The 12,533-nt window shown below is 37.6% G+C and overlaps 1 non-coding gene across 1 annotated transcript; it reads right to left on the bottom strand.

Annotated features, from left to right (window-relative positions):
• Positions 1–11,047: 11,047 nt before the first annotated feature.
• Positions 11,048–11,120, bottom strand: Trnar-ccu (transfer RNA arginine (anticodon CCU)). Its single transcript has one exon. It is a non-coding gene; the product is annotated as a tRNA-Arg (tRNA).
• Between the last annotated feature and the right edge of the window lie 1,413 nt (positions 11,121–12,533).

Here is a 12,533-nt window from a genome sequence, read left to right as displayed (position 1 = left end):
GCCGGAAGTGGACGCCCAGGGGCAACGTATTTCCGGTCCTGACGACTACACACCTCCCTGGACTGATTACCGTGTTTTGGGAGACTCACAGTTCCCTCGTAGTTTTAAATGGATTTGTGTAATCTTATCGGAGTTCACTATGTAATATGGGATAAGCAGTTCGATAGTGATATTGCACAAAATTTATATTCTGTAATAATCGAGCTTCTTGAATTTGACAACATAACTGCTATATATAATCACTGAATTTCAAATTTATTTCTAAATATATCGTTCTAGAAATCATGCCTAGTTCCAATAATTCTAACGTATCTAACATCTAAAATCAATCAGCATAACTTCAGTGCAATCCTCGTAAACTATACTCCTGCAGCAACATGGCTCCGGTACATAAACCGGTCTCAGTGGTGGTTGCATACACTACCACTACGACACGTTCATACAACTGCGTACGCGCATCATGCGCGCACGCTCTTTGATCTTTAACGCCTCGCCCATCATAGAACAAATGATAGATAATATTATTGTCGTTGGCTATGATTATGACATGTCTCTATTAAGGATTGCTTTGGAGACTACACACTATACATTTTCATACTACACAATATTGTGTGGATGAGAGCATCTGCCTATATCAACTTCAACTGTCGGTGACACTCAATTACTGGACTAAGAGACTTTTCTCAACTTAATTAGTCATAATCTCTACGCTTAGCAGGTGGGTTGGATATCTTAGATTAAGAGGTTTAAAATCAGGAAACGTATATGACACTTTCCGGAACACTGGTAGAAATAATAATAATAAGCCTCGACATCCATCTTAGGAGGCTGGCGTTAGGCGGGTGGATAAAGGGCCTGATGCAGAAAGCACTTCTCCTGGAAACGGCACGCATTGTTAGGGTTCTGTCTCTGGAGCCCTAACCATCGGTAGCTTGGACCATGCTCCCACTACTGTTCGGCTCCTATTTAATGATGAATTATATTTTACCATACCGTAGGATATCGTTTAACGTATTCATTGTAATGAAGACAGCATGTCTTTTCTGATTTTATGGCATTATTTATTTCTTTAGATTACCGGTCGATACAATTAGTTTGTACGTCTATTCTACAAATTATTCTTTGTGTCACCGAGCGACGCCGCGGCTGTCGACCTTGAGCGACACGTGCCAATTGTCTAGCGGCTCTATTGTTCGCTGTCATATTGTTTAATAACTTTATTGTGATACTCTTCCAATTAAACTACAAGGAAAGCTGAAGATTATAAGATGGCATTTTTGTGGTTTCTTAGTAAGATGCTCTTCTTCTTTCTGTTCAAATGCACTAAAGAAGGTAGGTAATGTGACGATGTTTGATAGGGGTAGTGAAGGTCTTCAAGTACCATGGATTAAAGATAGAAGAAGATGGTATAAATGTGACTATTTGTTAAATAAGTAAATATAATCCAACATGTAAGTAGATAGATAATTAACTAAACAACAATGATTTACTCACGTAAATATTCTAAGAAAAGCTCTACTAGTTTCGAGTCACAGAGGGACTCTTTATCATAGGCAGCGTGCGCAAAAGCGGCGACATCCCATGTAAGCTGCATGATGCCGATATTTTTAGTGAATCAAGTAAGTCTCACGATAGTTATTATAAAAATACTGATAAGTAAAGTTCTGTAGTATAAAGAACATTCAAAGTACATCTAAATGCAAATACTTACATAGTAATTATGAAATGAATCGCTTTCGCTGACCGATGGCGACGAGGTAACGAGTTACAAGTTCATAATTAACGAACATCCACCCAATAAACAAGGGATGGAATGGATGTGGCACATTTAGTGATAAAGGTTGTAACATGCAATTGGAAAATGTCGTAGGAAAATTATGATACCTTATTTTGTTCCTAATTATAGGCAGTCCGCATTTAGACTTGTGTTATTCAAGTTTGTTATTTCCTTATTATAAGAAATAATATTTATTTCTACTCAACTGAATACAAATAAATGTTACTTAGTTACTTATCAAGTGGTTGGCAAGAGGGTTAACACGTAACATAACGTACGTCAATACCTATTACTGGGGTTTTACTTTGGAGTAAAATATGGCAATAAAAATAGCTTGAAAAGAAAACGGGTTCTCTGACTTTCCTAGCTGCAGGATCTTACATTAATACCTGACTGATGTCTGCACTCTTCGAAGCCGCAGTAACTCATCGCGATCGTAGTAATTAACAGACCGGCTTATTAACCGTTCACATTCAGATACCACGCTCGATGTGAATAACAGATGTGGTTGATGGTTTCATTTTCTTAAACAATTCGATTTGTGGAATTCTTACATTTGGCATTTTTACTTATAGAAAAAAGATTTTAAGTAACACTTGGTTATTATAGTTTAATTATTTTACTATGCTATACTTCGATGTAGGAAGCTATACTTACATGTCATCCCTTTCGGGGACATTTAATTTATTCAGAACCAAAACCACACTTCGACAACCAGTTCCGGGGCTCCAGGTCAAAGCAGGAGTAAGAACGAGGTGGTTTTATTAGTCAATAAGACTCTCACACCCCTTCTCGCCTGACCCAGCGGCGGGAGAAGTCATGGTATGATTTCCAACTCCTGAAAAAGAGGCACGTAATCACCACATTGCAAAGGAAAAAGCGAGGTTTAAGAATAGCACAATGTCTTTAAATAAAAAAATATATCACACATTTCCACAGTTTTTAAAACACGATCATTGTTGCTTTGTCCTCCCAATATGAACACGGGCCAAATAAAGGGTTGTTAAAATAAGTCTGGCGCAGTAATTGCGCGCCTACCGCTAAGCCTGGCCACTCCGTCAACGTTACGCCACGTCGTAGCAACCGCTGAGGTGAGCTGTGTTATACTCTGACACTTCCATTATTGCTAAATAGGATGTTGATTAGTAATTTTTAACAAATTGTTCTAATAATTCACTTTGATTGAACAGTCTTACTGCCGTACTCAGAGACATTTAATGAATACTTTAACTATTCTTTAGTAACGATTTTGTTCTCAAAACAATTGCTAAGGACTGGGTTAAGTAGTCATTAAATGACTCTGAGTACAGCGGTTAGTGTTAGTAATATTCTGAAAATTAAAACAGTTCATTAAATATCAACATAATATTACAAGAAATGTTCGTACTAACAAGAACTGTAGCCTTAGTACGAGTTTGCATTATATTTAAAGTAATCGAAACTAGAGTGCGTTCGGCGCTCTGATTGGTCGGCTCAAATCAATCAACCAAAAAAACTAAAACTAAACCAAACTCATACTAAGGTAGCAGACTCAGGTTGTCGGATTACGAAATTTACAAGAATTTCTTATAATGTTTTCCTGCGAAGTCTTCAAATGTAATTTTTACATAAGGTTTTCAAAACTATTTTCCTAAAGATTTTCTTCACCCTTCTCTCAAGTAAGATTGACAATACGAGTACAAAAGTGTGTAATATTCAGCGTAGAGTTCCCGTCGGTGGCCGGCCTCATTCGTTGGCCAGGTGTGTCCGCGGGCGGGCGAGGTGTCGCCGCAATCAGCCGCGGCGGCTCACACTTGACAGCCTGACAGCTGACTACTTGATATAAGCCAGAAGTACCATGAGAACTGTTATACGTAGTTTTGATATTGGGTGTTACATTTTTATACTGTAAAAAAGCACATGTTTATTAATACATTTTAATAATTAGGTCATTAATCTATCCGGAGCTGCGGACTACCTAGCGGCTTTACCGGGGCTCCGGCTCGAAAATCAGGAGTAGGAACGGGTTGGTTTTTAGGCAGTAAGAGTCTGGCACTCCCTCTCGCCTCCAGGTAGGAGAAGTAATTGGATGATTCCCCCCCCCTAAAATAAGGTCATTAATATAAGATTTGTAAATATACCTAAATGGAAAAATTGCTTGGTTCAAAATTATGATAGTTAAGTAGAACAGTTAGAATATTATTTTTAATTTCATTAATTTAGGAAAATACCAATAGACCATGGCTATGGAATTGAAATAGAATTTTCAGAAAATCCAATTTTTCTTACAATAAGAATTTTCTGCAGTCAGATTTCAAATACGTCTTATAAAATGAAAATCATTCCACTGGACCTTCTGCAGTATCCCACGTATCGCGCACCCGGCCTGACATCGGGTGACAGATTGAGGCGACGCCATTGTTACCTTCCGCTTTTGTTTTAACTGCGCACTTTTCCCGTAACGGTGGGATTTGGCGGGATACACTTTTTGTCAGCCTGCTCCTGTTCCGAATGTTGAATTGTGGCTCTTTGTTTGTGATGCTGGCTGATTTGTTTTCAGATTTCGTTGACATGTTGTACGCTGTGCAAAACGGTGAAAAATGTTTGAGGTACTTATGTTTGAAAGTGATTCCAGCCAGGTAGTATTAGTTATAATTTACTAGGGACTAATTTCATTGAATTGATACCTACATGTTTGAAGTTATATTTTTTTTTGCATATTTTTCGTAAGGGAATATCATAAAATATTCGTAACATTCATTGTTTAGTCTTCAACAATGTAGGCAAAATTGTTTTGAGCCTACTACCTACTCGTACATTTTAATTGCCGTAACAAATAAAAGCATTTCTCGCATAATTACGAAATAGAAGAAACGCTAAATAAATATCAATAACAGTAAACCACAAACAGCTGTTGTACCGACAGATTACCTGAGAAATATGGCTTACTTCTCAAAGAAAAAATCTCACGCGATGTGCCAACAATTTCTGGCAGTAACGACTTAAGGTGTTTACACACGTTCCCTGACATAGTGTGCACTGTCGCACGAAATATTGCGAAGCTATACCGAATGACATTTATTATCATCGAATAAAAGTTTCGCTTGAAATCGTGCGATTATAATAATTCCTCTTAATTGGTGTTAAAATGTTGTTGGTCTCGAACAATTTGTTTCATTGCTTTACGACGCACCACCCGCCGCCCGCCGGTGAGACCGCTTTGATTTGCGACCTTCTCCCACTGTTTGCAACTGTTGTGCGACTAAATTATTTCGATAGAAATGCAGTAAAATGCGAGGTATTCAAACATGTTAATATCTACCCACGGCACGAACATAGGGATTATTTAAATTGCCTGACGTCATTGAACAGAAAAAAACCGTTGGGATTATTTGTGAGTTACCTCAGTATAAGTATCACCTGTTCTCTCAGATGAAATAATGAATTTATGATCACGTCTGTGATATATTGCTGGCGGACATCACACGAGAACGGATTTCCCACGATTTTTTAGTTGCTAACGAAATACTTTATAGAACCAGTTTGATAAATTATTGAACACTATAAAAACGTCTTGAGTGACCTAGTTACTGGTTATATTCAGATGGACGGCGACATTCAGTGTACTAGTAAATAATTACAACATGCTAATTTATTCCTGTTTCCTTTGTGAGTTTCCTTGAAGTAGATCGAGCGCGACTCGGGAGGCGCCTCGTGTTACTACTCATTTACTTCTGAATAATAAATATTGAGAATACAAACACGTTATCCACGTGTAATTTACATTTTACAAAGTTTCTAACATTTGGAGATTCCTCCAAACAAATTGTCTTGTCATCCAAATATTCTTTTACAATTGTTAAAAATACCTCGTCAAAAACCCGACTGTTTCACTAACAATGGCAATCACTTCACGGAAAGTACAGGTACCTAAATAATTTAATGAATAGATAAGCGATGATAGAAATAAAGTTTCTTCTTCGGCTTTCCCTGACGAGGTACTCAAAAATTGTGAATCTGAAGGCTGTCAACAGCTCGGTTACGGTCTTGGCTCGGAGCAGTTCTAGGCTGCAAGGGATTCCCAATTGTTTGAATATCTGGTTTAACCGCCCCTTTGGACTATGTGCCTACCTAACCTGGTAAAAAACACTTAGGTATATACCTAAATATCTGGAGTTTTCGTTAGCTATTCTTAGAGTTTGAGAACAAAGTGTGTTACCTGTTAAAAGACTGAAATATCTCATCAGTCTTCCACAGGCATTAGGCACAATGTTGACATATAGCATCACTAATTAGTGCCTCAAACTGATGGCACCCTAGTTCTTCACTAGACCGTTTTATCTAGGTATAAGCTGTTTTTCTTCTGAAACTTACCAAAATTTAATTATGTCGATAAAAAGGGAACTTCGCAAAACATTTCCTGGCTTCCGAAGTTTAGTTTAGAATAATTAGTAGCGAGGGCGAGGTGCCAACCGTGTCACTGGGTAACTAATTATTATAACTATGTAATAAATAAATCAAGAAACACTGACACTGGGTTCCAAACCACAGTGTAATGAATACTGTTTACTTTTTCTTTCTTTAACAAATACACATTCTGCCAAATAAAATTGGAACGCGTAAAATAAGACATTTGCGAATCTGTGGCTTTTTGTATTCTTATGTTTATTTGTATTTGAATTCTTAATTATGTTAATGGTTTGAAGTAAAAAAATCGTTGATAGATGTAATGCCTTGCACCTTGAAGTTTACTTACTTAGTCACTTCGATTGGTGGATCGAAACATTTAACATATTTGTATTTCAAAAAATCTCTATGACTGAATATTTAAATCGTACCTACATTTGTTTTGTACCAAAATATTGGGAACATACTTACGTAAGTAGGTACACATAAACAAGAAATATTTTACTCGGAAGCATTATTAGCTTAATACGAAGTCATAAAATTGTGTTTTTTTTTTCATTAAAACAGCAAGCGTTATCGCCTTACATTTTTGCTGATACCCTTCTCCCCTGAGCGCGATATTTTTTATCGGCAACTCCAATTTTGCCGGTAAATTGCAATCCGATAGGCAGGTTACGAGGGAGCCGCGGGTGAGGCAATTAGGATACCCTTACATCTGCTACTATTTATATCTGGCGTATCCCTGTACGTAGCGTGTGGGGATGAAGGTACCGAGGTCGCAGGAGTGTGACTATTGTCACCCGAGTTACTGAGCTAATGTGGGGATTGCCATTTTTGGTGAATGAAAGACAATTGAAGAGGTGAGCGTACAATCTGGATATTTATTTATTCTTTAACAGTCTAGGAGTCTAATAACAGTTGACAATTATGATAATAGTGCTGAAGAAGTGTCTACAATAAAAACTTTCATTTCGTTTAAAATAAACAATCTCAATTCGAACCCTCATCAGGCACTTAGAAAATAAAATAATCTTCAGATAACGATGCACAATCGTCAATAAAAACGTCTGAACCTGATTAACCTGAAGTATCCAGTCTGTGATGGACCATTATCCCTATAAATACTTTGAATAAGCGATTTGATAAAAATTTATGAGAAAAATTAATGGGTGGAGCGCGTCAGTAGCGTCACTAGCGTCGTGTAGTGTTGTCCTAAAGGTGCCAAGTCTAAAAATGCGCGATATATCCACGCCAAGGTGCGCGCCTGCCAGCGACACCTTTCAATAAGCGTGTCTCTAGTTTGGTCGTTTTGGCAAATGGCGCCTACCGACAATAGAGATGTTCGCGTTCTGCTCGATAGTTTTGGGATGAGTTTGTTTTTATTTTTTCTGTTTTATTTGATGTGTTAAGAGACTCTGTGAAGAGATAATTAGCAACTTTTCTGTAATTTACATTGTAGTGAGTAATTATTTATGGAACAGTAAAAGAAGCAGCCTATTCGAAGCCCCTCCTAATTTTTAAAATCACACTTGCAGTGATCGTTACCTGCTGCCTAGCATAAACGCTGTTTAAAATTGGGTTAAAATAAGTGAATTTTTTTGCCACTGTTCGTCAACCCGCATTGAGCAAGCGTGGTGATTAATGCTCCAATCTTCTCAGTGTGAGAAGAAGCCTTTAGTCAGAAGTTGATGTTAAGTGAAAATGTTTAGAAATGTTTCCTGAGAAAAACTTAAAACAATTTTTCTAAAACGTCTCACCAATGCGAATGATATTTTATCGACATGTCCTTGTCCATCACTAGTTCCTAATGAGCAGCGCTCGGCATCCAGGTGAAACGTCCACACATCATTACACGTCGTTATACACCGGATTTCCGGCACACTACAGCTCAAACACCGTGTAATGTCTGCGCGGTATCTGCTGAAACACACGGTCATTCTTGCCAACTGTATTAATGAGAGGATTAATGCTAAACTTGAAGAAGATGGAGGTGTTTGTGTATCTGATGTTTTTTAATCAGCCGGCTAATTGCGGCGGCTGGTGGCGCGGGAGTGGCGCGGGAGTGGCGCGGGAGTGGCGCCACGTCGCATGTCGCAGGTGTTGGCAAACGTCCTTGTGAGTACAGCGGCGAGGGAGATTTTTGTTGAGATATGTAGTTGGTTATAATTTGCAAATACTTCTCATATTATTAAATCTGTTGTTTTTCACCTTACGACTTTTTTGAAATCCTCCTCCTACTTACATGGATGCAGATATCTAACATTAATTTACATTATTCACTGTTTGTTTTCTGAAAATAATTGCTGCCAGACCACCACTGCTTCTTCCAGAGCCACTGAGGAACAGTCTTAGGTCGGAAATAAAATAATTGTTATTGTCACCAACAATACTAAGATATACTTACTTAAGTACCTAATATTGTTACTAACACCCTTAAACTATGTACTTGTAACACAACTATGTACTGTATCTTTTTAAACTCTGAAATACAAAGCTTATTATTATTATGTTCTATCCTACTCACTATTGCACACTATATCTATCTCCACACTTCATGTATCAAGTAGGTAACAGACAACAAAAGCTACCGTAACCCTATCGCCGCCTACAGCTCAGGTGTGTCCCGCCTTCACATCGATCGCACAGGTGCGCTCGCCGCTCATTGGCCGAGAGAACTTTCGAGTCAGGTGTCTTACATTACAACCAATCAGAGGCTGGGATTGTGCAGGTAAGAACGAAGGAGGTTTCTACCTGTTCTCTTCCTTACCTATAAGGTGTCAGGTTACGTTGTATAATGAGTAGAGATTTAAACAGGTAAGTGTACATGCTGATGCATGGTAAAATCGACCTTCATTCTGATAGCTTTGGTAAAATAAGGAGAATATTGCTAAAATATCTTCCATTATTAATTTCGATAATTCTGTTTTTTTTCTCTAGCTGGTACCTTTTACGGTATTCAGTTGAGTTTGTTAATTAATGTCAAATTTGTTTGTAAAAGTAAATAAACCTTCCCGGTCTATTGGAAATACTTAAATGATTTTGACTTTCACTTTGACTTTGTAATGTTTACTTAAATAACACCTGAAATATCCACTGTGACTTCGTACGGACATTTGAAAATGAAGAAATAGTTGAAAAATTATGATTTGAATATGTTTACGTTACTTTTAATCGATAGGTACCTATTACCGAGTAAACCTGCCTATATTTATACATTAAATATTTTCACATAAATAAAGTATACCAAAACCCCAAAACCACCTCAAAACCTTGCGTTACCTACAATTTCGGTAGAAACTTTCATAATAATAATTCATTTAGGTAAGTATATAAAGATAAATACATTTATTTTATAGGCACTAGGTACTTATATATAGGTAATACCAACTGGAAACCACATAGGTAGGTACCTAGTACTTACCTTAACGAACGGTTCCATGTTTTCCAGCACAAATTAATTAGCACACGGCTATTTATATTCATTTACCTAGGTACACGTATATACCTAGACTCTAGTATCTATCTATGGTGACTAAGGTACCAACCTCGTGTTTGCTGTAATTGCGCATTAATCTGAATATAGTATACATAGGCAACTATATATTGATTAGTATGTAGGTAAATGCCTAGTGACCCACATATTGCATGTAGCGATAACTTTATTTGGTACTTACCACTTATAATCAGAGAGAAGAAGAAAAGAGACGGAGACAGAGCAAACAAGAAATGGTGTGATGAAGAATGAACACAATGGACACATAGCCAAAAATGCAGGCACTTGAATAATACATATTCTATCAATTAGAGATAATCAGGTAATAAAAAAAATCCGCTTGAATAACGCACCTGACACTGAACCGGAGCTGCGGACTTCCTAGCGGGTTACTGGGGCTCCTGCTCGAAAAGCACGAGTAAGAACGGGGTGGTTTTTAGTCAGTAAGATCCTACTCCCTCTCGTCTCGCCCAAGGCAGAAGAAGCCATTGAATGAATTTCCCCCCTTCATAAAAAAGGTTGACACTGAATATAAACATAACAGTATTTACCTATCTGAATAAAAGGCATAGTAATCACAAATCAGAACGACTCATATTACCTATAAATACAAGACAAAACAACACCATCTACCTACTTCATCATATCGTGTATTAATTTTAGCGGTTCGTATGAAACCGTCGCATGACACAGGGTGCATCACAGCGCAGCTATGCAGCGTGGAGTCGCATGCCGCACTCGATGGCAACGTTTACGTGCCTTTGAAGTTATAGTTTATTGATAGTGCACTTTCTATGCATTGCCGAGATATATTCACTGAGATTACATGTAGCCACATTAAACACGTTCATGTCATACATTGAGTATCAATTACGTATTTAGGGACTGTTTTTTTACCTGGTGATATCATAAGAAGATTAATCATATTAATTTTATTATGTGTGTTTATTTATTGGGTATTTTATGGTACCTACCCATCTGATTAAATCAAATCAAATTAGTACCTATCGAAAATTCTTACAGATCCTCCAAATCGTCCAATGGTAACCATTTAAGTTAGTAATACGCATCACCTGAGATATCACAAAGTGCTATGAAATTTAGTCATGCCATGTAGCAAATAAAATCATTCGCATACCTGACGAAATGTAGCAATATCACGCTTTTCATTTTTTACGCCACAATCTCGCACGCTAGTCTCGCCTAGTTAATCTCCAGCCCTCAGACCTGAGACCGTTTACTCAATGGTCACATTTGCGACTATAACCTAAGAGATATTGTAATCAAAATCAATCGGACAAAATAGTAATTAAAAAGCAACAAAAATCACCTACAAAAAACATATTTTTTTTACAAAAAGCGAATTAGCATTATTTATGCCCTTTCGCTGATACCCCTGGTGGGACTCGAACCCACAATCCCCGGCTTAGGAGGCCGATGCCTTATCCATTAGGCCACAGGGGCTGCGGTGAGAGGGTTGAATTTTTCGAACGGCTTCAGAAAAAGTGGTCGGGGATGAACGATTTAGAAAAGGAACTTGTTCTCGCCTGTTTTGTTAATTATTATTAAAAGTTTTGTGGTTCTATTTTTAAATGTAAATGATCTATACATATGGCTACCTCCTGTAATTTAGCTTTTTATCTAGGTAGGTAGTCATTCGACTTTAAAATGTACTAATGATTAATATTAAAGACATTTGCAACCATGCATAATAAATACGCTTAAAAAACGATACACAAATTTAAAGTCAACTACCCTTAAATACTACTTAGGTACAATGTACTGAAGCTACGACAGGAAACAATGACCCTCAGTCGGATGAGACAGAAGGCTCGCGCCTTATTAAAACATTGTCTTATACTTTGTAAACTCCAATTATTTTCCAAATCCTCTCCACACAAGCATACAACTACAAAATGAGAAAAGAACGAGAAAAAGCCCTCATTTAATTTGCTTATAAAACGCAGACAATTTGATTGCACCCCAACAAGGTGAACACGTGTCAATCAAGCCCCAGGGGGAGTTGTGAGACGGGGAGTCTGGGGTCTTGGGGGTCTCGGGGGTGACTCGTGAGTCCCACTTAACAGGCAACCAATTGAGTTCTTATTCACCGTGCCACGAATTTATATGGTAATCGTGCACGTGAGAACTGACACCCTGCACTTGTTTGCTGAGGAATTCTTCGTGAATGCCAGATGGGCTGCCATCAATGTTTGTCTTATTGGATATTTTACTTGCGAGGATTTTTTATTGTCGTTTGAAAGTTTTATTCCGAATTAGAGTCAATGGCATCTGCTTTTTGGTTGATTTGAAAAGTCGTAGCTGCAAAAAAATGTTTCGAAAACGTATTTGATTTTTGTTTTATCAACATGAAGAAAAAGTTGGAGGAATATCGAAGTATGTCTACAAATTACGAGGTACGTTGACCTAATATTCACAGTCTGCCGTGTTGACATTATAATTACTTACATTCGAATCCGTCTCACATGTTTTTCTAACGTAATTTCAAACAAGTAACTGCACAGAATTAACGAAATTGTTCTAATTCCTACGAATTTAATGACATTAGCTGTACCAAATAGGCCAGCCACGATTTTTTCGCGTCTGCAGCCGACGACAGCCAATTAATCTAGATTGTCTTTGTTTGAGCAAACTGTTCTGTTTTATTTATTTTTTTTACGCGAAAATAACATTTTTACAATTCGATACGGCTAATCAGAGTCGCCGGGTACCACGAAAATAGGTGAGTCTTTGAAACTCGAGTCGTCGAAACTGCCTACTCGATGAGTTTATAACTAAAGTTACTAGGTTTATGTTTAGTGTTGCCTACTTTATATTAAACACGATTTGATTTTACATAAAGACAATTTACCTAAC

This window comes from Spodoptera frugiperda, chromosome 29 (genome assembly GCF_023101765.2).
Source record: "Spodoptera frugiperda isolate SF20-4 chromosome 29, AGI-APGP_CSIRO_Sfru_2.0, whole genome shotgun sequence".
In the NCBI taxonomy this organism is placed as follows: Eukaryota; Metazoa; Arthropoda; class Insecta; order Lepidoptera; family Noctuidae; genus Spodoptera; species Spodoptera frugiperda.
This window is presented reverse-complemented; position numbering and strand designations above follow the sequence as displayed.